General features: G+C 45.7%; 11 non-coding genes across 11 annotated transcripts; all 11 read left to right on the top strand.

Annotated features, from left to right (window-relative positions):
• Nucleotides 1-194: 194 nt before the first annotated feature.
• Nucleotides 195-268, top strand: trnat-ugu (transfer RNA threonine (anticodon UGU)). Its single transcript has one exon. It is a non-coding gene; the product is annotated as a tRNA-Thr (tRNA).
• A 1747-nt stretch (nt 269-2015) lies between these two features.
• trnat-agu (transfer RNA threonine (anticodon AGU)) lies at nt 2016-2089 on the top strand. The gene has a single exon. It is a non-coding gene; the product is annotated as a tRNA-Thr (tRNA).
• Nucleotides 2090-2513: 424 nt separating this feature from the next.
• trnat-ugu (transfer RNA threonine (anticodon UGU)) lies at nt 2514-2587 on the top strand. Its single transcript has one exon. It is a non-coding gene; the product is annotated as a tRNA-Thr (tRNA).
• A 1747-nt stretch (nt 2588-4334) lies between these two features.
• trnat-agu (transfer RNA threonine (anticodon AGU)) lies at nt 4335-4408 on the top strand. Its single transcript has one exon. It is a non-coding gene; the product is annotated as a tRNA-Thr (tRNA).
• A 449-nt stretch (nt 4409-4857) lies between these two features.
• Nucleotides 4858-4931, top strand: trnat-ugu (transfer RNA threonine (anticodon UGU)). The gene has a single exon. It is a non-coding gene; the product is annotated as a tRNA-Thr (tRNA).
• A 1462-nt stretch (nt 4932-6393) lies between these two features.
• On the top strand, nt 6394-6467 carry trnat-agu (transfer RNA threonine (anticodon AGU)). Its single transcript has one exon. It is a non-coding gene; the product is annotated as a tRNA-Thr (tRNA).
• A 465-nt stretch (nt 6468-6932) lies between these two features.
• On the top strand, nt 6933-7006 carry trnat-ugu (transfer RNA threonine (anticodon UGU)). Its single transcript has one exon. It is a non-coding gene; the product is annotated as a tRNA-Thr (tRNA).
• A 1897-nt stretch (nt 7007-8903) lies between these two features.
• Nucleotides 8904-8977, top strand: trnat-agu (transfer RNA threonine (anticodon AGU)). The gene has a single exon. It is a non-coding gene; the product is annotated as a tRNA-Thr (tRNA).
• Nucleotides 8978-9421: 444 nt separating this feature from the next.
• Nucleotides 9422-9495, top strand: trnat-ugu (transfer RNA threonine (anticodon UGU)). Its single transcript has one exon. It is a non-coding gene; the product is annotated as a tRNA-Thr (tRNA).
• A 768-nt stretch (nt 9496-10263) lies between these two features.
• trnat-agu (transfer RNA threonine (anticodon AGU)) lies at nt 10264-10337 on the top strand. The gene has a single exon. It is a non-coding gene; the product is annotated as a tRNA-Thr (tRNA).
• Nucleotides 10338-10772: 435 nt separating this feature from the next.
• Nucleotides 10773-10846, top strand: trnat-ugu (transfer RNA threonine (anticodon UGU)). Its single transcript has one exon. It is a non-coding gene; the product is annotated as a tRNA-Thr (tRNA).
• The last annotated feature ends 14055 nt before the right edge of the window (nt 10847-24901 follow it).

The following is a 24901-nucleotide window of genomic DNA, read 5'->3' as shown; positions in this document are numbered from 1 at the left end:
GCTCCCGTCAACCTTTTGTTTTCACCTCTGTGTGCTTCCTTTGTTGCAGTCTGCATCCAGATTTTGTTTTGTTTTGTTTTGTTTTGTTTTGTTTTGTTTTGTTTTGTTTTGTTTTGTTTTGTTTTGTTTTGTTTTGTTTTGTTTTGTTTTTTGCCTTACGCCTGAGTGTAGGCACTGGGGAATGGGAGAGTCCTGGCACCGTGGCTTAGTTGGTCAAAGCGCCTGTCTTGTAAACAGGAAACCCTGGGTTCGACTCCCAGCAGTGCCTTGGTTTATGTTGGCCTAGGCAATGGAAAGGAAGTTTCTAAACGCTCAATACATTTTTGCAAGATGGCCGTCCACAGCAAGCAGCTTAAGGTTACTGTAGCCACAGTCTGGCAAGCTGTCCGCCAGAAGTAGAAACAATAACAAGGGGCGGGGGGAAAAGGGGGCCGTCCCAGGGTGGATTCGAACCACCATCCTTTTGGTTAACAGCCAAACGCGCTGACCGATTGCGCCACAGGTGTTGTGGTTGCTGCATTCATGCAGTTCCTTCACAGTTGCCAAAAATCATTTCCAGCACACGATTTTCGTTGTCGTTGAATGCAACATACGTGACCATTGGGGGAGCGATAGCAAGCAAGAGAGTTAGATATCGAGAGTCATAGATAGATAGATAGATAGATGGATGGATGGACGGCAAGGCAAGCATCTGATTGACAGTGGTCCGTGATCTGCTGTTATGCTACTATGCTACTGACCATTGGGGGAGCGATAGCAAGCAAGAGAGTTAGATATCGAGAGTCATAGATAGATAGATAGATAGATGGATGGATGGACGGCAAGGCAAGCATCTGATTGACATTGGTCCGTGATCTGCTGTTATGCTACAATGCTACTGACCATTGGGGGAGCGATAGCAAGCAAGAGAGTTAGATATCGAGAGTCATAGATAGATAGATAGATAGATAGATAGATAGATGGATGGACGGCAAGGCAAGCATCTGATTGACAGTGTTCCGTGATCTGCTGTTATGCTACTATGCTACTGACCATTGGGGGAGCGATAGCAAGCAAGAGAGTTAGATATCAAGAGTCATAGATAGATAGATGGATGGATGGATGGATGGACGGCAAGGCAAGCATCTGATTGACAGTGTTCCGTGATCTGCTGTTATGCTACTATGCTACTGACCATTGGGGGAGCGATAGCAAGCAAGAGAGTTAGATATCAAGAGTCATAGATAGATAGATGGATGAATGGATGGACGGCAAGGCAAGCATCTGATTGACAGTGGTCCGTGATCTGCTGTTATGCTACTGACCATTGGGGGAGCGATAGCAAGAAAGAGAGTTAGATATCGAGAGTCATTGATAGATAGATAGATAGATGGATGGACGGAAAGGCAAGCATCTGATTGACAGTGGTCCGTGATCTGCTGTTATGCTACTATGCTACTGACCATTGGGGGAGCGATAGCAAGCAAGAGAGTTAGATATCAAGAGTCATAGATAGATAGATAGATAGATGGATGGATGGACGGCAAGGCAAGCATCTGATTGACAGTGGTCCGTGATCTGCTGTTATGCTACTATGCTACTGACCATTGGGTGAGCGAAAGCAAGTAAGAGAGTTAGATATCAAGAGTCATAGATAGATAGATGGATGGATGGATGGATGGACGGCAAGGCAAGCATCTGATTGACAGTGGTCCGTGATCTGCTGTTATGCTACTTTGCTTCTGACCATTGGGGGAGCGATAGCAAGCAAGAGAGTTAGATGTCAAGAGTCATAGATAGATAGATAGACAGATGGATGGATGGACGGCAAGGCAAGCACCTGATTGACAGTGGTCCGTGATCTGCTGTTATGCTACTATGCTACTGACCATTGGGGGAGCGATAGCAAGCAAGAGAGTTAGATATTGAGAGTCATAGATAGATGGATGGATGGATGGACGGCAAGGCAAGAACCTGATTGACAGCGGTCCGTGATCTGCTGTTATTCTACTATCAGCAGCAGCAGCGGCAGATTTGGCGCCGTGGCTTAGTTGGTTAAAGCGCCTGTCTAGTAAACAGGAGGTCCTGGGTTCAAATCCCAGCGGTGCCTTAGGCGGGCTTTGTGTGCTCCTTGCGAAGCTTGTGCTTCCGCTTTGTCGACCATCAGTTTTAGCAAGATAGGCTTATCGTAAAGCCATCAGAGGACGTAATGAACCGGAAAGCCAACTGGACAGACGCCGGTTTGTAAAGAAGAACCAGAACCCAAAGGACACGAGGAACGGCCAACGTCCAATTCCCATTGCCGCCCCTGGACAGTCGCAACAGGGAGCTTGTTGCTCCCGTCAACCTTATGTTTTCACCTCTGTGTGCTTCCTTTGTTGCAGTCTGCATCCAGATTTTGTTTTGTTTTGTTTTGTTTTGTTTTGTTTTGTTTTGTTTTGTTTTGTTTTGTTTTGTTTTGTTTTGTTTTGTTTTGTTTTGTTTTGTTTTTTGCCTTACGCCTGAGTGTAGGCACTGGGGAATGGGAGAGTCCTGGCACCGTGGCTTAGTTGGTCAAAGCGCCTGTCTTGTAAACAGGAAACCCTGGGTTTGACTCCCAGCAGTGCCTTGGTTTATGTTGGCCTAGGCAATGGAAAGGAAGTTTCTAAACGCTCAATACATTTTTGCAAGATGGCCGTCCACAGCAAGCAGCTTAAGGTTACTGTAGCCACAGTCTGGCAAGCTGTCCGCCAGAAGTAGAAACAATAACAAGGGGCGGGGGGAAAAGGGGGCCGTCCCAGGGTGGATTCGAACCACCATCCTTTTGGTTAACAGCCAAACGCGCTGACCGATTGCGCCACAGGTGTTGTGGTTGCTGCATTCGTGCAGTTCCTTCACAGTTGCCAAAAATCATTTCCAGCACACGATTTTCGTTGTCGTTGAATGCAACATACGTGACCATTGGGGGAGCGATAGCAAGCAAGAGAGTTAGATATCGAGAGTCATAGATAGATAGATAGATAGATGGATGGATGGACGGCAAGGCAAGCATCTGATTGACAGTGGTCCGTGATCTGCTGTTATGCTACTATGCTACTGACCATTGGGGGAGCGATAGCAAGCAAGAGAGTTAGATATCGAGAGTCATAGATAGATAGATAGATAGATGGATGGATGGACGGCAAGGCAAGCATCTGATTGACATTGGTCCGTGATCTGCTGTTATGCTACAATGCTACTGACCATTGGGGGAGCGATAGCAAGCAAGAGAGTTAGATATCAAGAGTCATAGATAGATAGATAGATAGATAGATAGATGGATGGATGGACGGCAAGGCAAGCATCTGATTGACAGTGTTCCGTGATCTGCTGTTATGCTACTATGCTACTGACCATTGGGGGAGCGATAGCAAGCAAGAGAGTTAGATATCAAGAGTCATAGATAGATAGATGGATGGATGGATGGACGGCAAGGCAAGCATCTGATTGACAGTGTTCCGTGATCTGCTGTTATGCTACTATGCTACTGACCATTGGGGGAGCGATAGCAAGCAAGAGAGTTAGATATCAAGAGTCATAGATAGATAGATAGATGGATGAATGGATGGACGGCAAGGCAAGCATCTGATTGACAGTGGTCCGTGATCTGCTGTTATGCTACTGACCATTGGGGGAGCGATAGCAAGAAAGAGAGTTAGATATCGAGAGTCATTGATAGATAGATAGATAGATGGATGGACGGAAAGGCAAGCATCTGATTGACAGTGGTCCGTGATCTGCTGTTATGCTACTATGCTACTGACCATTGGGGGAGCGATAGCAAGCAAGAGAGTTAGATATCAAGAGTCATAGATAGATAGATAGATAGATGGATGGATGGACGGCAAGGCAAGCATCTGATTGACAGTGGTCCGTGATCTGCTGTTATGCTACTATGCTACTGACCATTGGGTGAGCGAAAGCAAGTAAGAGAGTTAGATATCAAGAGTCATAGATAGATAGATGGATGGATGGATGGATGGACGGCAAGGCAAGCATCTGATTGACAGTGGTCCGTGATCTGCTGTTATGCTACTTTGCTTCTGACCATTGGGGGAGCGATAGCAAGCAAGAGAGTTAGATGTCAAGAGTCATAGATAGATAGATAGACAGATGGATGGATGGACGGCAAGGCAAGCACCTGATTGACAGTGGTCCGTGATCTGCTGTTATGCTACTATGCTACTGACCATTGGGGGAGCGATAGCAAGCAAGAGAGTTAGATATTGAGAGTCATAGATAGATGGATGGATGGATGGACGGCAAGGCAAGAACCTGATTGACAGCGGTCCGTGATCTGCTGTTATTCTACTATCAGCAGCAGCAGCGGCAGATTTGGCGCCGTGGCTTAGTTGGTTAAAGCGCCTGTCTAGTAAACAGGAGGTCCTGGGTTCAAATCCCAGCGGTGCCTTAGGCGGGCTTTGTGTGCTCCTTGCGAAGCTTGTGCTTCCGCTTTGTCGACCATCAGTTTTAGCAAGATAGGCTTATCGTAAAGCCATCAGAGGACGTAATGAACCGGAAAGCCAACTGGACAGACGCCGGTTTGTAAAGAAGAACCAGAACCCAAAGGACACGAGGAACGGCCAACGTCCAATTCCCATTGCCGCCCCTGGACAGTCGCAACAGGGAGCTTGTTGCTCCCGTCAACCTTATGTTTTCACCTCTGTGTGCTTCCTTTGTTGCAGTCTGCATCCAGATTTTGTTTTGTTTTGTTTTGTTTTGTTTTGTTTTGTTTTGTTTTGTTTTGTTTTGTTTTGTTTTGTTTTGTTTTGTTTTGTTTTGTTTTGTTTTGTTTTGTTTTGTTTTGTTTTGTTTTTTGCCTTACGCCTGAGTGTAGGCACTGGGGAATGGGAGAGTCCTGGCACCGTGGCTTAGTTGGTCAAAGCGCCTGTCTTGTAAACAGGAAACCCTGGGTTTGACTCCCAGCAGTGCCTTGGTTTATGTTGGCCTAGGCAATGGAAAGGAAGTTTCTAAACGCTCAATACATTTTTGCAAGATGGCCGTCCACAGCAAGCAGCTTAAGGTTACTGTAGCCACAGTCTGGCAAGCTGTCCGCCAGAAGTAGAAACAATAACAAGGGGCGGGGGGAAAAGGGGGCCGTCCCAGGGTGGATTCGAACCACCATCCTTTTGGTTAACAGCCAAACGCGCTGACCGATTGCGCCACAGGTGTTGTGGTTGCTGCATTCGTGCAGTTCCTTCACAGTTGCCAAAAATCATTTCCAGCACACGATTTTCGTTGTCGTTGAATGCAACATACGTGACCATTGGGGGAGCGATAGCAAGCAAGAGAGTTAGATATCGAGAGTCATAGATAGATAGATAGATAGATGGATGGATGGACGGCAAGGCAAGCATCTGATTGACAGTGGTCCGTGATCTGCTGTTATGCTACTATGCTACTGACCATTGGGGGAGCGATAGCAAGCAAGAGAGTTAGATATCGAGAGTCATAGATAGATAGATAGATAGATGGATGGATGGACGGCAAGGCAAGCATCTGATTGACATTGGTCCGTGATCTGCTGTTATGCTACAATGCTACTGACCATTGGGGGAGCGATAGCAAGCAAGAGAGTTAGATATCGAGAGTCATAGATAGATAGATAGATAGATGGATGGATGGACGGCAAGGCAAGCATCTGATTGACAGTGGTCCGTGATCTGCTGTTATGCTACTATGCTACTGACCATTGGGTGAGCGAAAGCAAGTAAGAGAGTTAGATATCAAGAGTCATAGATAGATAGATAGATAGATGGATGGATGGACGGCAAGGCAAGCATCTGATTGACAGTGGTCCGTGATCTGCTGTTATGCTACAATGCTACTGACCATTGGGGGAGCGATAGCAAGCAAGAGAGTTAGATATCAAGAGTCATAGATAGATAGATAGATAGATGGATGGATGGACGGCAAGGCAAGCATCTGATTGACATTGGTCCGTGATCTGCTGTTATGCTACAATGCTACTGACCATTGGGGGAGCGATAGCAAGCAAGAGAGTTAGATATCAAGAGTCATAGATAGATAGATAGATAGATGGATGGATGGACGGCAAGGCAAGCATCTGATTGACAGTGGTCCGTGATCTGCTGTTATGCTACTATGCTACTGACCATTGGGGGAGCGATAGCAAGCAAGAGAGTTAGATATCAAGAGTCATAGATAGATAGATAGATAGATGGATGGATGGACGGCAAGGCAAGCATCTGATTGACAGTGGTCCGTGATCTGCTGTTATGCTACTTTGCTACTGACCATTGGGGGAGCGATAGCAAGCAAGAGAGTTAGATATTGAGAGTCATAGATAGATGGATGGATGGATGGCAAGAACCTGATTGACAGCGGTCCGTGATCTGCTGTTATTCTACTATCAGCAGCAGCAGCGGCAGATTTGGCGCCATGGCTTAGTTGGTTAAAGCGCCTGTCTAGTAAACAGGAGGTCCTGGGTTCAAATCCCAGCGGTGCCTTAGGCGGGCTTTCTGTGCTCCTTGCGAAGCTTGTGCTTCTGCTTTGTCGACCATCAGTTTTAGCAAGATAGGCTTATCGTAAAGCCATCAGAGGACGTAATGAACCGGAAAGCCAACTGGACAGACGCCGGTTTGTAAAGAAGAACCAGAACCCAAAGGACACGCGCTACGCGCACCTAACGGCCAACGTCCAATTCCCATTGCCGCCCCTGGACAGTCGCAACAGGGAGCTTGTTGCTCCCGTTAACCTTACGTTTTCACCTCTGTGTGCTTCCTTTGTTGCAGCCTGCATCCAGATTTTGTTTTGTTTTGTTTTGTTTTGTTTTGTTTTGTTTTGTTTTGTTTTGTTTTGTTTTGTTTTGTTTTGTTTTGTTTTGTTTTGTTTTGTTTTGTTTTGTTTTGTTTTGTTTTGTTTTGTTTTTTGCCTTACGCCTGAGTGTAGGCACTGGGGAATGGGAGAGTCCTGGCACCGTGGCTTAGTTGGTCAAAGCGCCTGTCTTGTAAACAGGAAACCCTGGGTTCGACTCCCAGCAGTGCCTTGGTTTATGTTGGCCTAGGCAATGGAAAGGAAGTTTCTAAACGCTCAATACATTTTTGCAAGATGGCCGTCCACAGCAAGCAGCTTAAGGTTACTGTAGCCACAGTCTGGCAAGCTGTCCGCCAGAAGTAGAAACAATAACAAGGGGCGGGGGGAAAAGGGGGCCGTCCCAGGGTGGATTCGAACCACCATCCTTTTGGTTAACAGCCAAACGCGCTGACCGATTGCGCCACAGGTGTTGTGGTTGCTGCATTCGTGCAGTTCCTTCACAGTTGCCAAAAATCATTTCCAGCACACGATTTTCGTTGTCGTTGAATGCAACATACGTGACCATTGGGGGAGCGATAGCAAGCAAGAGAGTTAGATATCGAGAGTCATAGATAGATAGATAGATAGATGGATGGATGGACGGCAAGGCAAGCATCTGATTGACATTGGTCCGTGATCTGCTGTTATGCTACAATGCTACTGACCATTGGGGGAGCGATAGCAAGCAAGAGAGTTAGATATCAAGAGTCATAGATAGATAGATAGATAGATAGATAGATGGATGGATGGACGGCAAGGCAAGCATCTGATTGACAGTGTTCCGTGATCTGCTGTTATGCTACTATGCTACTGACCATTGGGGGAGCGATAGCAAGCAAGAGAGTTAGATATCAAGAGTCATAGATAGATAGATGGATGGATGGATGGACGGCAAGGCAAGCATCTGATTGACAGTGTTCCGTGATCTGCTGTTATGCTACTATGCTACTGACCATTGGGGGAGCGATAGCAAGCAAGAGAGTTAGATATCAAGAGTCATAGATAGATAGATAGATGGATGAATGGATGGACGGCAAGGCAAGCATCTGATTGACAGTGGTCCGTGATCTGCTGTTATGCTACTATGCTACTGACCATTGGGGGAGCGATAGCAAGAAAGAGAGTTAGATATCGAGAGTCATTGATAGATAGATAGATAGATGGATGGACGGAAAGGCAAGCATCTGATTGACAGTGGTCCGTGATCTGCTGTTATGCTACTATGCTACTGACCATTGGGGGAGCGATAGCAAGCAAGAGAGTTAGATATCAAGAGTCATAGATAGATAGATAGATAGATGGATGGATGGACGGCAAGGCAAGCATCTGATTGACAGTGGTCCGTGATCTGCTGTTATGCTACTATGCTACTGACCATTGGGTGAGCGAAAGCAAGTAAGAGAGTTAGATATCAAGAGTCATAGATAGATAGATAGATAGATGGATGGATGGACGGCAAGGCAAGCATCTGATTGACAGTGGTCCGTGATCTGCTGTTATGCTACAATGCTACTGACCATTGGGGGAGCGATAGCAAGCAAGAGAGTTAGATATCAAGAGTCATAGATAGATAGATAGATAGATGGATGGATGGACGGCAAGGCAAGCATCTGATTGACATTGGTCCGTGATCTGCTGTTATGCTACAATGCTACTGACCATTGGGGGAGCGATAGCAAGCAAGAGAGTTAGATATCAAGAGTCATAGATAGATAGATAGATAGATGGATGGATGGACGGCAAGGCAAGCATCTGATTGACAGTGGTCCGTGATCTGCTGTTATGCTACTATGCTACTGACCATTGGGGGAGCGATAGCAAGCAAGAGAGTTAGATATCGAGAGTCATAGATAGATAGATAGATAGATGGATGGATGGACGGCAAGGCAAGCATCTGATTGACAGTGGTCCGTGATCTGCTGTTATGCTACTTTGCTACTGACCATTGGGGGAGCGATAGCAAGCAAGAGAGTTAGATATTGAGAGTCATAGATAGATGGATGGATGGATGGACGGCAAGGCAAGAACCTGATTGACAGCGGTCCGTGATCTGCTGTTATTCTACTATCAGCAGCAGCAGCGGCAGATTTGGCGCCGTGGCTTAGTTGGTTAAAGCGCCTGTCTAGTAAACAGGAGGTCCTGGGTTCAAATCCCAGCGGTGCCTTAGGCGGGCTTTCTGTGCTCCTTGCGAAGCTTGTGCTTCTGCTTTGTCGACCATCAGTTTTAGCAAGATAGGCTTATCGTAAAGCCATCAGAGGACGTAATGAACCGGAAAGCCAACTGGACAGACGCCGGTTTGTAAAGAAGAACCAGAACCCAAAGGACACGCGCTACGGCCAACGTCCAATTCCCATTGCCGCCCCTGGACAGTCGCAACAGGGAGCTTGTTGCTCCCGTTAACCTTACGTTTTCACCTCTGTGTGCTTCCTTTGTTGCAGCCTGCATCCAGATTTTGTTTTGTTTTGTTTTGTTTTGTTTTGTTTTGTTTTGTTTTGTTTTGTTTTGTTTTGTTTTGTTTTGTTTTGTTTTGTTTTGTTTTGTTTTGTTTTGTTTTGTTTTGTTTTTTGCCTTACGCCTGAGTGTAGGCACTGGGGAATTGGAGAGTCCTGGCACCGTGGCTTAGTTGGTCAAAGCGCCTGTCTTGTAAACAGGAAACCCTGGGTTCGACTCCCAGCAGTGCCTTGGTTTATGTTGGCCTAGGCAATGGAAAGGAAGTTTCTAAACGCTCAATACATTTTTGCAAGATGGCCGTCCACAGCAAGCAGCTTAAGGTTACTGTAGCCACAGTCTGGCAAGCTGTCCGCCAGAAGTAGAAACAATAACAAGGGGCGGGGGGAAAAGGGGGCCGTCCCTGGGTGGATTCAAACCACCATCCTTTCGGTTAACAGCCAAACGCGCTGACCGATTGCGCCACAGGTGTTGTGGTTGCTGCAGTCGTGCAGTTCCTTCACAGTTGCCAAAAATCATTTCCAGCACACGATTTTCTTTGTCGTTGAATGCAACATACGTGACCATTGGGGGAGCGATAGCAAGCAAGAGAGTTAGATATCGAGAGTCATAGATAGATAGATAGATAGATAGATAGATAGATAGATAGATGGATGGACGGCAAGGCAAGCATCTGATTGACAGTGTTCCGTGATCTGCTGTTATGCTACTATGCTACTGACCATTGGGGGAGCGATAGCAAGCAAGAGAGTTAGATATCAAGAGTCATAGATAGATAGATAGATAGATGGATGGATGGACGGCAAGGCAAGCATCTGATTGACAGTGGTCCGTGATCTGCTGTTATGCTACTTTGCTACTGACCATTGGGGGAGCGATAGCAAGCAAGAGAGTTAGATATTGAGAGTCATAGATAGATGGATGGATGGATGGCAAGAACCTGATTGACAGCGGTCCGTGATCTGCTGTTATTCTACTATCAGCAGCAGCAGCGGCAGATTTGGCGCCATGGCTTAGTTGGTTAAAGCGCCTGTCTAGTAAACAGGAGGTCCTGGGTTCAAATCCCAGCGGTGCCTTAGGCGGGCTTTCTGTGCTCCTTGCGAAGCTTGTGCTTCTGCTTTGTCGACCATCAGTTTTAGCAAGATAGGCTTATCGTAAAGCCATCAGAGGACGTAATGAACCGGAAAGCCAACTGGACAGACGCCGGTTTGTAAAGAAGAACCAGAACCCAAAGGACACGCGCTACGCGCACCTAACGGCCAACGTCCAATTCCCATTGCCGCCCCTGGACAGTCGCAACAGGGAGCTTGTTGCTCCCGTTAACCTTACGTTTTCACCTCTGTGTGCTTCCTTTGTTGCAGCCTGCATCCAGATTTTGTTTTGTTTTGTTTTGTTTTGTTTTGTTTTGTTTTGTTTTGTTTTGTTTTGTTTTGTTTTGTTTTGTTTTGTTTTGTTTTGTTTTGTTTTTTGCCTTACGCCTGAGTGTAGGCACTGGGGAATTGGAGAGTCCTGGCACCGTGGCTTAGTTGGTCAAAGCGCCTGTCTTGTAAACAGGAAACCCTGGGTTCGACTCCCAGCAGTGCCTTGGTTTATGTTGGCCTAGGCAATGGAAAGGAAGTTTCTAAACGCTCAATACATTTTTGCAAGATGGCCGTCCACAGCAAGCAGCTTAAGGTTACTGTAGCCACAGTCTGGCAAGCTGTCCGCCAGAAGTAGAAACAATAACAAGGGGCGGGGGGAAAAGGGGGCCGTCCCTGGGTGGATTCAAACCACCATCCTTTCGGTTAACAGCCAAACGCGCTGACCGATTGCGCCACAGGTGTTGTGGTTGCTGCAGTCGTGCAGTTCCTTCACAGTTGCCAAAAATCATTTCCAGCACACGATTTTCTTTGTCGTTGAATGCAACATACGTGACCATTGGGGGAGCGATAGCAAGCAAGAGAGTTAGATATCGAGAGTCATAGATAGATAGATAGATAGATAGATAGATAGATAGATAGATAGATAGATAGATGGATGGACGGCAAGGCAAGCATCTGATTGACAGTGTTCCGTGATCTGCTGTTATGCTACTATGCTACTGACCATTGGGGGAGCGATAGCAAGCAAGAGAGTTAGATATCAAGAGTCATAGATAGATAGATGGATGGATGGATGGACGGCAAGGCAAGCATCTGATTGACAGTGTTCCGTGATCTGCTGTTATGCTACTATGCTACTGACCATTGGGGGAGCGATAGCAAGCAAGAGAGTTAGATATCAAGAGTCATAGATAGATAGATGGATGGATGGATGGATGGACGGCAAGGCAAGCATCTGATTGACAGTGGTCCGTGATCTGCTGTTATGCTACTATGCTACTGACCATTGGGGGAGCGATAGCAAGCAAGAGAGTTAGATATCGAGAGTCATAGATAGATAGATAGATAGATGGATGGATGGACGGCAAGGCAAGCAGCTGATTGACATTGGTCCGTGATCTGCTGTTATGCTACTATGCTACTGACCATTGGGGGGGCGATAGCAAGCAAGAGAGTTAGATATCAAGAGTCATAGATAGATAGATAGATAGATGGATGGATGGACGGCAAGGCAAGCATCTGATTGACAGTGGTCCGTGATCTGCTGTTATGCTACTATGCTACTGACCATTGGGGTAGCGATAGCAAGCAAGAGAGTTAGATATCGAGAGTCATTGATAGATAGATAGATAGATGGATGGATGGATGGACGGCAAGGCAAGCATCTGAGTGACAGTGGTCCGTGATCTGCTGTTATGCTACTATGCTACTGACCATTGGGGGAGCGATAGCAAGCAAGACAGTTAGATATCAAGAGTCATAGATAGATAGATAGATAGATGGATGGATGGACGGCAAGGCAAGCATCTGATTGACAGTGGTCCGTGATCTGCTGTTATGCTACTATGCTACTGACCATTGGGGGAGCGATAGCAAGCAAGAGAGTTAGATATCGAGAGTCATTGATAGATAAATAGATAGATGGATGGATGGATGGACGGCAAGGCAAGCATCTGATTGACAGTGGTCCGTGATCTGCTGTTATGCTACTATGCTACTGACCATTGGGGGAGCGATAGCAAGCAAGAGAGTTAGATATCAAGAGTCATTGATAGATAGATAGATAGATGGATGGATGGACGGCAAGGCAAGCATCTGATTGACAGTGGTCCGTGATCTGCTGTTATGCTACTATGCTACTGACCATTGGGGGAGCGATAGCAAGTAAGAGAGTTAGATATCGAGAGTCATTGATAGATAGATAGATAGATGGATGGATGGATGGACGGCAAGGCAAGCATCTGATTGACAGTGATCGGTGATCTGCTGTTATGCTACTATGCTACTGACCATTGGGGGAGCGATAGCAAGCAAGAGAGTTAGATATCGAGAGTCATAGATAGATAGATAGATAGATAGATAGATAGATAGATAGATAGATAGATGGATGGATGGACGGCAAGGCAAGCATCTGATTGACAGTGGTCCGTGATCTGCTGTTATGCTACTATGCTACTTACCATTGGGGGAGCGATAACAAGCAAGAGAGTTAGATATCGAGAGTCATAGATAGATAGATAGATAGATGGATGGATGGACGGCAAGGCAAGCATCTGATTGACAGTGGTCCGTGATCTGCTGTTATGCTACAATGCTACTGACCATTGGAGGAGCGATAGCAAGCAAGAGAGTTAGATATCAAGAGTCATAGATAGATAGATAGATAGATGGATGGATGGACGGCAAGGCAAGCATCTGATTGACAGTGGTCCGTGATCTGCTGTTATGCTACTATGCTACTGACCATTGGGGGAGCGATAGCAAGCAAGAGAGGATATCGAGAGTCATAGATAGATAGATAGATAGATGGATGGATGGACGGCAAGGCAAGCATCTGATTGACAGTGGTCCGTGATCTGCTGTTATGCTACTATGCTACTTACCATTGGGGGAGCGATAACAAGCAAGAGAGTTAGATATCAAGAGTCATAGATAGATAGATGGATGGATAGATGGACGGCAAGGCAAGCATCTGATTGACAGTGGTCCGTGATCTGCTGTTATGCTACTATGCTACTGACCATTGGGGGAGCGATAGCAAGCAAGAGAGTTAGATATCAAGAGTCATAGATAGATAGATAGATAGATGGATGGATGGATGGACGACAAGGCAAGCATCTGATTGACAGTGGTCCGTGATCTGCTGTTATGCTACTATGCTACTGACCATTGGGGGAGCGATAGCAAGCAAGAGAGTTAGATATCGAGAGTCATTGATAGATAGATAGATAGTTGGATGGATGGATGGACGGCAAGGCAAGCATCTGATTGACAGTGGTCCGTGATCTGCTGTTATGCTACTATGCTACTGACCATTGGGGGAGCGATAGCAAGCAATAGAGTTAGATATCGAGAGTCATAGATAGATAGATAGATAGATAGATAGATAGATAGATAGATAGATGGATGGATGGATGGATGGCAAGGCAAGCACCTGATTGACAGCGGTCCGTGATCTGCTGTTATGCTACTATGCTACTGACCATTGGGGGAGCGATAGCAAGCAAGAGAGTTAGATATCGAGAGTCATTGATAGATAGATAGATAGATGGATGGATGGATGGCAAGGCAAGCATCTGAATGACAGTGGTCCGTGATCTGCTGTTATGCTACTATGCTACTGACCATTGGGGGAGCGATAGCAAGCAAGAGAGTTAGATATCAAGAGTCATAGATAGATAGATAGATAGATGGATGGACGGCAAGGCAAGCATCTGATTGACAGTGGTCCGTGATCTGCTGTTATGCTACTATGCTACTGACCATTGGGGGAGCGATAGCAAGCAAGAGAGTTAGATATCAAGAGTCATAGATAGATAGATAGATAGATAGATGGATGGACGGCAAGGCAAGCATCTGATTGACAGTGGTCCGTGATCTGCTGTTATGCTACTATGCTACTGACCATTGGGGGAGTGATAGCAAGCAAGAGAGTTAGATATCGAGAGTCATTGATAGATAGATAGATAGATGGATGGATGGATGGACGGCAAGGCAAGCATCTGATTGACAGTGGTCCGTGATCTGCTGTTATGCTACTATGCTACTGACCATTGGGGGAGCGATAGCAAGCAAGAGAGTTCGATATCGAGAGTCATTGATAGATAGATAGATAGATGGATGGATGGATGGACGGCAAGGCAAGCATCTGATTGACAGTGGTCCGTGATCTGCTGTTATGCTACTATGCTACTGACCATTGGGGGAGCGATAGCAAGCAAGAGAGTTAGATATCGAGAGTCATTGATAGATAGATAGATAGATGGATGGATGGATGGACGGAAAGGCAAGCATCTGATTGACAGTGCTCCGTGATCTGCTGTTATGCTACTATGCTACTGACCATTGGGGGAGCGATAGCAAGCAAGAGAGTTAGATATCAAGAGTCATAGATAGATAGATAGATAGATGGATGGATGGACGGCAAGGCAAGCATCTGATTGACAGTGGTCCGTGATCTGCTGTTATGCTACTATGCTACTGACCATTGGGTGAGCGAAAGCAAGTAAGAGAGTTAGATATCAAGAGTCATAGATAGATAGATAGATAGATGGATGGATGGACGGCAAGGCAAGCATCTGATTGACAGTGGTCCGTGATCTGCTATTATGCTACAATGCTACTGACCATTGGGGGAGCGATAGCAAGCAAGAGAGTTAGATATCAAGAGTCATAGATAGATAGATAGATAGATGGATGGATGGACGGCAAGGCAAGCATCTGATTGACAGTGGTCCGTGATCTGCTGTTATGATACTATGCTACTGACCATTGGGGGAGCGAAAGCAAGCAAGAGAGTTAGATATCAAGAGTCTTAAATAGATAGATAGATAGATGGATGGATGGACGGCAAGGCAAGCATCCGATTGACAGTGGTCCGTGATCTGCTGTTATGCTACAATGCTACTGACCATTGGGGGAGCGATAGCAAGCAAGAGAGTTAGATATCAAGAGTCATAGATAGATAGATAGATAGATGGATGGATGGACGGCAAGGCAAGCATCTGATTGACAGTGGTCCGTGATCTGCTGTTATGCTACTATGCTACTGACCATTGGGGGAGCGATAGCAAGCAAGAGAGTTAGATATCAAGAGTCATAGATAGATAGATAGATAGATGGATGGACGGCAAGGCAAGCATCTGATTGACAGTGGTCCGTGATCTGCTGTTATGCTACTATGCTACTGACCATTGGGGGAGTGATAGCAAGCAAGAGAGTTAGATATCGAGAGTCATTGATAGATAGATAGATAGATGGATGGATGGATGGACGGCAAGGCAAGCATCTGATTGACTGTGGTCCGTGATCTGCTGTTATGCTACTATGCTACTGACCATTGGGGGAGCGATAGCAAGCAAGAGAGTTAGATATCAAGAGTCATAGATAGATAGATAGATAGATGGATGGATGGACGGCAAGGCAAGCATCTGATTGACAGTGGTCCGTGATCTGCTGTTATGCTACTATGCTACTGACCATTGGGGGAGCGATAACAAGCAAGAGAGTTAGATATCAAGAGTCATAGATAGATAGATAGATAGATGGATGGACGGCAAGGCAAGCACCTGATTGACAGTGGTCCGTGATCTGCTGTTATGCTACTATGCTACTGACCATTGGGGGAGTGATAGCAAGCAAGAGAGTTAGATATCAAGAGTCATAGATAGATAGATGGATGGATAGATGGACGGCAAGGCAAGCATCTGATTGACAGTGGTCCGTGATCTGCTGTTATGCTACTATGCTACTGACCATTGGGGGAGCGATAGCAAGCAAGAGAGTTAGATATCAAGAGTCATAGATAGATAGATAGATAGATGGATGGATGGATGGACGGCAAGGCAAGCATCTGATTGACAGTGGTCCGTGATCTGCTGTTATGCTACTATGCTACTGACCATTGGGGGAGCGATAGCAAGCAAGAGAGTTAGATATCAAGAGTCATAGATAGATAGATGGATGGATGGATGGACGGCAAGGCAAGCATCTGATTGACAGTGGTCCGTGATCTGCTGTTATGCTACTATGCTACTGACCATTGGGGGAGTGATAGCAAGCAAGAGAGTTAGATATCAAGAGTCATAGATAGATAGATGGATGGATAGATGGACGGCAAGGCAAGCATCTGATTGACAGTGGTCCGTGATCTGCTGTTATGCTACTATGCTACTGACCATTGGGGGAGCGATAGCAAGCAAGAGAGTTAGATATCAAGAGTCATAGATAGATAGATAGATAGATGGATGGATGGATGGACGGCAAGGCAAGCATCTGATTGACAGTGGTCCGTGATCTGCTGTTATGCTACTATGCTACTGACCATTGGGGGAGCGATAGCAAGCAAGAGAGTTAGATATCAAGAGTCATAGATAGATAGATGGATGGATGGATGGACGGCAAGGCAAGCATCTGATTGACAGTGGTCCGTGATCTGCTGTTATGCTACTATGCTACTGACCATTGGGGGAGCGATAGCAAGCAAGAGACTTAGATATCAAGAGTCATAGATAGATAGATAGATAGATGGATGGATGGACGGCAAGGCAAGCATCTGATTGACAGTGGTCCGTGATCTGCTGTTATGCTACAATGCTACTGACCATTGGGGGAGCGATAGCAAGCAAGAGAGTTAGATATCAAGAGTCATAGATAGATAGATAGATAGATGGATGGATGGACGGCAAGGCAAGCATCTGATTGACAGTGGTCCGTGATCTGCTGTTATGATACTATGCTACTGACCATTGGGGGAGCGAAAGCAAGCAAGAGAGTTAGATATCAAGAGTCTTTGATAGATAGATAGATAGATGGATGGATGGACGGCAAGGCAAGCATCTGATTGACAGTGGTCCGTGATCTACTGTTATGCTACTATGCTACTTACCATTGGGGGAGCGATAACAAGCAAGAGAGTTAGATATCAAGAGTCATAGATAGATAGATGGATGGATAGATGGACGGCAAGGCAAGCATCTGATTGACAGTGGTCCGTGATCTGCTGTTATGCTACTATGCTACTGACCATTGGGGGAGCGATAGCAAGCAAGAGAGTTAGATATCAAGAGTCATAGATAGATAGATAGATAGATGGATGGATGGATGGACGACAAGGCAAGCATCTGATTGACAGTGGTCCGTGATCTGCTGTTATGCTATTATGCTACTGACCATTGGGGGAGTGATAGCAAGCAAGAGAGTTAGATATCGAGAGTCATTGATAGATAGATAGATAGATGGATGGATGGATGGACGGCAAGGCAAGCATCTGATTGACAGTGGTCCGTGATCTGCTGTTATGCTACTATGCTACTGACCATTGGGGGAGCGATAGCAAGCAAGAGAGTTCGATATCGAGAGTCATAGATAGATAGATAGATAGATGGATGGATGGACGGCATGGCAAGCATCTGATTGACAGTGGTCCGTGATCTGCTGTTATGCTACAATGCTACTGACCATTGGGGGAGCGATAGCAAGCAAGAGAGTTAGATATCAAGAGTCATAGATAGATAGATAGATAGATGGATGGATGGATGGCAAGGCAAGCATCTGATTGACAGTGGTCCGTGATCTACTGTTATGCTACTATGCTACTTACCATTGGGGGAGCGATAACAAGCAAGAGAGTTAGATATCAAGAGTCATAGATAGATAGATGGATGGATAGATGGACGGCAAGGCAAGTATCTGATTGACAGTGGTCCGTGATCTGCTGTTATGCTACTATGCTACTGACCATTGGGGGAGCGATAGCAAGCAAGAGAGTTAGATATCAAGAGTCATAGATAGATAGATAGATAGATGGATGGATGGATGGACGGCAAGGCAAGCATCTGATTGACAGTGGTCCGTGATCTGCTGTTATGCTACTATGCTACTGACCATTGGGGGAGCGATAGCAAGCAAGAGAGTTAGATATCAAGAGTCATAGATAGATAGATGGATGGATGGATGGACGGCAAGGCAAGCATCTGATTGACAGTGGTCCGTGATCTGCTGTTTTGCTACTATGCTACTGACCATTGGGGGAGCGATAGCAAGCAAGAGAGTTAGATATCAAGAGTCATAGATAGATAGATGGATGGATGGATGGACGGCAAGGCAAGCATCTGATTGACAGTGGTCCGTGATCTGCTGTTATGCTACTATGCTACTGACCATTGGGGGAGCGATAGCAAGCACGAGAGTTAGATATCAAGAGTCATAGATAGATAGATAGATAGATAGATGGATGGACGGCAAGGCAAGCATCTGATTGACAGTGGTCCGTGATCTGCTGTTATGCTACTATGCTACTGACCATTGGGGGAGCGATAGCAAGCAACAGAGTTCGATATCGAGAGTCATTGATAGATAGATAGATAGATGGATGGATGGATGGACGGCAAGGCAAGCATCTGATTGACAGTGGTCCGTGATCTGCTGTTATGCTACTATGCTACTGACCATTGGGTGACTGAAAGCAAGTAAGAGAGTTAGATATCAAGAGTCATAGATAGATAGATAGATAGATGGATGGATGGACGGCAAGGCAAGCATCTGATTGACAGTGGTCCGTGATCTGCTGTTATGATACTATGCTACTGACCATTGGGGGAGCGATAGCAAGCAAGAGAGTTAGATATCAAGAGTCTTAGATAGATAGATAGATAGATAGATGGATGGATGGACGGCAAGGCAAGCATCCGATTGACAGTGGGTCCGTGATCTGCTGTTATGCTACAATGCTACTGACCATTGGGGGAGCGATAGCAAGCAAGAGAGTTAGATATCAAGAGTCATAGATAGATAGATAGATGGATGGATGGACGGCAAGGCAAGCATCTGATTGACAGTGGTCCGTGATCTGCTGTTATGCTACTATGCTACTGACCATTGGGGGAGCGATAGCAAGCAAGAGAGTTAGATATCAAGAGTCATAGATAGATAGATAGATAGATAGATGGATGGACGGCAAGGCAAGCATCTGATTGACAGTGGTCCGTGATCTGCTGTTATGCTACTATGCTACTGACCATTGGGGGAGTGATAGCAAGCAAGAGAGTTAGATATCGAGAGTCATTGATAAATAGATAGATAGATGGATGGATGGATGGACGGCAAGGCAAGCATCTGATTGACAGTGGTCCGTGATCTGCTGTTATGCTACTATGCTACTGACCATTGGGGGAGCGATAGCAAGCAAGAGAGTTCGATATCGAGAGTCATTGATAGATAGATAGATAGATGGATGGATGGATGGACGGCAAGGCAAGCATCTGATTGACAGTGGTCCGTGATCTGCTGTTATGCTACTATGCTACTGACCATTGGGGGAGCGATAGCAAGCAAGAGAGTTAGATATCGAGAGTCATAGATAGATAGATAGATAGATGGATGGATGGATGGACGGAAAGGCAAGCATCTGATTGACAGTGGTCCGTGATCTGCTGTTATGCTACTATGCTACTGACCATTGGGGGAGCGATAGCAAGCAAGAGAGTTAGATATCAAGAGTCATAGATAGATAGATAGATAGATGGATGGATGGACGGCAAGGCAAGCATCTGATTGACAGTGGTCCGTGATCTGCTGTTATGCTACTATGCTACTGACCATTGGGTGAGCGAAAGCAAGTAAGAGAGTTAGATATCAAGAGTCATAGATAGATAGATAGATAGATGGATGGATGGACGGCAAGGCAAGCATCTGATTGACAGTGGTCCGTGATCTGCTGTTATGCTACAATGCTACTGACCATTGGGGGAGCGATAGCAAGCAAGAGAGTTAGATATCAAGAGTCATAGATAGATAGATAGATAGATGGATGGATGGACGGCAAGGCAAGCATCTGATTGACAGTGGTCCGTGATCTGCTGTTATGCTACAATGCTACTGACCATTGGGGGAGCGATAGCAAGCAAGAGAGTTAGATATCAAGAGTCATAGATAGATAGATAGATAGATGGATGGATGGACGGCAAGGCAAGCATCTGATTGACAGTGGTCCGTGATCTGCTGTTATGCTACTATGCTACTGACCATTGGGGGAGCGATAGCAAGCAAGAGAGTTAGATATCGAGAGTCTTTGATAGATAGATAGATAGATGGATGGGTGGATGGACGACAAGGCAAGCATCTGATTGACAGTGGTCCGTGATCTGCTGTTATGCTACAATGCTACTGACCATTGGGGGAGCGATAGCAAGCAAGAGAGTTAGATATCAAGAGTCATAGATAGATAGATAGATAGATGGATAGATAGATAGATAGATAGATAGATAGATAGATAGATAGATGGATGGATGGACGGCAAGGCAAGCATCTGATTGACAGTGGTCCGTGATCTGCTTTTATGCTACTATGCTACTGACCATTGGGGAGCGATAGCAAGCAAGAGAGTTAGATATCAAGAGTCATAGATAGATAGATGGATGGATGGATGGACGGCAAGACAAGCATCTGATTGACAGTGGTCCGTGATCTGCTGTTATGCTACTGACCATTGGGGGAGCGATAGCAAGCAAGAGAGTTAGATATCGAGAGTCATAGATAGATAGATAGATAGATGGATGGATGGACGGCAAGGCAAGCATCTGATTGACAGTGGTCCGTGATCTGCTGTTATGCTACTATGCTACTGACCATTGGGGGAGCGATAGCAAGCAAGAGAGTTAGATATCAGGAGTCATAGATAGATAGATAGATAGATGGATGGACGGCAAGGCAAGCATCTGATTGACAGTGGTCCGTGATCTGCTGTTATGCTACTATGCTACTGACCATTGGGGGAGCGATATCAAGCAAGAGAGTTAGATATCGAGAGACATAGATACATAGATAGATAGATGGATGGATGGATGGATGGACGGCAAGGCAAGCATCTGATTGACAGTGGTCTGTGATCTGCTGTTATGCAACTATGCTACTGACCATTGGGGGAGCGATAGCAAGCAAGAAAGTTAGATATCGAGAGTCATAGATAGATGGATGGATGGATGGACGGCAAGGCAAGCATCTGATTGACAGTGGTCCGTGATCTGCTGTTATGCTACTATGCTACTGACCAATGGGGGAGCGATAGCAAGCAAGAGAGTTAGATATCAGGAGTCATAGATAGATAGATAGATAGATGGATGGACGGCAAGGCAAGCATCTGATTGACAGTGGTTCTTGATCTGCTGTTATGCTACTATGCTACTGACCATTGGGGGAGCGATAGCAAGCAAGAGAGTTAGATATCGAGAGTCATAGATAGATAGATAGATAGATGGATGGATGGACGGCAAGGCAAGCATCTGATTGACAGTGGTCCGTGATCTGCTGTTATGCTACTATGCTACTGACCATTGGGGGAGCGATAGCGAGCAAGAGAGTTAGATATCGAGAGTCATAGATAGATAGATAGATAGATGGATGGATGGACGGCAAGGCAAGCATCTGATTGACAGTGGTCCGTGATCTGCTGTTATGCTACTATGCTACTGACCATTGGGGGAGCGATAGCAAGCAAGAGAGTTAGATATCAGGAGTCATAGATAGATAGATAGATAGATGGATGGACGGCAAGGCAAGCATCTGATTGACAGTGGTTCTTGATCTGCTGTTATGCTACTATGCTACTGACCATTGGGGGAGCGATAGCAAGCAAGAGAGTTAGATATCGAGAGTCATAGATAGATAGATAGATAGATGGATGGTTGGACGGCAAGGCAAGCATCTGATTGACAGTGGTCCGTGATCTGCTGTTATGCTACTATGCTACTGACCATTGGGGGAGCGATAGCAAGCAAGAGAGTTAGATATCAAGAGTCATAGATAGATAGATGGATGCATGGATGGACGGCAAGGCAAGCATCTGATTGACAGTGGTCCGTGATCTGCTGTTATGCTACTGACCATTGGGGGAGCGATAGCAAGCAAGAGAGTTAGATATCAAGAGTCATAGATAGATAGATAGATAGATGGATGGATGGACGGCAAGGCAAGCATCTGATTGACAGTGGTTCTTGATCTGCTGTTATGCTACTATGCTACTGACCATTGGGGGAGCGATAGCAAGCAAGAGAGTTAGATATCGAGAGTCATAGATAGATAGATAGATAGATAGATAGATGGATGGATGGACGGCAAGGCAAACATCTGATTGACAGTGGTCCGTGATCTGCTGTTATGCTACTATGCTACTGACCATTGGGGGAGCGATAGCAAGCAAGAGAGTTAGATATCAAGAGTCATAGATAGATAGATGGATGGATGGACGGCAAGGCAAGCATCTGATTGACATTGGTCCGTGATCTTTTGTTATGGTACTATGCTACTGACCATTGGGGGAGCGATAGCAAGCAAGAGAGTTAGATATCGAGAGTCATAGATAGATGGATGGATGGATGGACGGCAAGGCAAGCATCTGATTGACAGTGGTCCGTGATCAGCTGTTATGCTACAATGCTACTGACCATTGGGGGAGCGATAGCAAGCAAGAGAGTTAGATATCGAGAGTCATAGATAGATAGATAGATAGATGGATGGACGGCAAGGCAAGCATCTGATTGACAGTGGTCCGTGATCTGCTGTTATGCTACTGACCATTGGGGGAGCGATAGCAAGCAAGAGAGTTAGATATCGAGAGTCATAGATAGATAGATAGATAGATGGATGGATGGACGGCAAGGCAAGCATCTGATTGACAGTGGTCCGTGATCTGCTGTTATGCTACTATGCTACTGACCATTGTGGGAGCGATAGCAAGCAAGAGAGTTAGATATCGAGAGTCATTGATAGATAGATAGATAGATGGATGGATGGATGGCAAGGCAAGCATCTGATTGACAGTGGTCCGTGATCTGCTGATATGCTACTATGCTACTGACCATTGGGGGAGCGATAGCAAGCAAGAGAGTTAGATATCGAGAGTCATAGATAGATAGATAGATAGATGGATGGATGGACGGCAAGGCAAGCATCTGATTGACAGTGGTCCGTGATCTGCTGTTATGATACTATGCTACTGACCATTGGGGGAGCGAAAGCAAGCAAGAGAGTTAGATATCAAGAGTCTTAGATAGATAGATAGATAGATGGATGGATGGACGGCAAGGCAAGCATCTGATTGACAGTGGTCCGTGATCTGCTGTTATGCTACAATGCTACTGACCATTGGGGGAGCGATAGCAAGCAAGAGAGTTAGATATCAAGAGTCATAGATAGATAGATAGATGGATGGGTGGATGGACGACAAGGCAAGCATCTGATTGACAGTGGTCCGTGATCTGCTGTTATGCTACAATGCTACTGAGCATTGGGGGAGCGATAGCAAGCAAGAGAGTTAGATATCAAGAGTCATAGATAGATAGATGGATGGATGGACGGCAAGGCAAGCATCTGATTGACAGTGGTCCGTGATCTTTTGTTATGGTACTATGCTACTGACCATTGGGGGAGCGATAGCAAGCAAGAGAGTTAGATATCAAGAGTCATAGATAGATAGATAGATAGATGGATAGATAGATAGATAGATAGATAGATGGATGGATGGACGGCAAGGCAAGCATCTGATTGACAGTGGTCCGTGATCTGCTTTTATGCTACTATGCTACTGACCATTGGGGAGCGATAGCAAGCAAGAGAGTTAGATATTAAGAGTCATAGATAGATAGATGGATGGATGGATGGACGGCAAGACAAGCATCTGATTGACAGTGGTCCGTGATCTGCTGTTATGCTACTGACCATTGGGGGAGCGATAGCAAGCAAGAGAGTTAGATATCGAGAGTCATAGATAGATAGATAGATAGATGGATGGATGGACGGCAAGGCAAGCATCTGATTGACAGTGGTCCGTGATCTGCTGTTATGCTACTATGCTACTGACCATTGGGGGAGCGATAGCAAGCAAGAGAGTTAGATATCAGGAGTCATAGATAGATAGATAGATAGATAGATGGACGGCAAGGCAAGCATCTGATTGACAGTGGTCCGTGATCTGCTGTTATGCTACTATGCTACTGACCATTGGGGGAGCGATATCAAGCAAGAGAGTTAGATATCGAGAGACATAGATACATAGATAGATAGATGGATGGATGGATGGATGGACGGCAAGGCAAGCATCTGATTGACAGTGGTCTGTGATCTGCTGTTATGCAACTATGCTACTGACCATTGGGGGAGCGATAGCAAGCAAGAAAGTTAGATATCGAGAGTCATAGATAGATGGATGGATGGATGGACGGCAAGGCAAGCATCTGATTGACAGTGGTCCGTGATCTGCTGTTATGCTACTATGCTACTGACCATTGGGGGAGCGATAGCAAGCAAGAGAGTTAGATATCAGGAGTCATAGATAGATAGATAGATAGATGGATGGACGGCAAGGCAAGCATCTGATTGACAGTGGTTCTTGATCTGCTGTTATGCTACTATGCTACTGACCATTGGGGGAGCGATAGCAAGCAAGAGAGTTAGATATCGAGAGTCATAGATAGATAGATAGATAGATAGATGGATGGATGGACGGCAAGGCAAGCATCTGATTGACAGTGGTCCGTGATCTGCTGTTATGCTACTATGCTACT

The sequence above is a fragment of the Amia ocellicauda genome, chromosome 2 (genome assembly GCF_036373705.1).
Source record: "Amia ocellicauda isolate fAmiCal2 chromosome 2, fAmiCal2.hap1, whole genome shotgun sequence".
NCBI lineage: Eukaryota > Metazoa > Chordata > Actinopteri > Amiiformes > Amiidae > Amia > Amia ocellicauda.
This window is presented reverse-complemented; position numbering and strand designations above follow the sequence as displayed.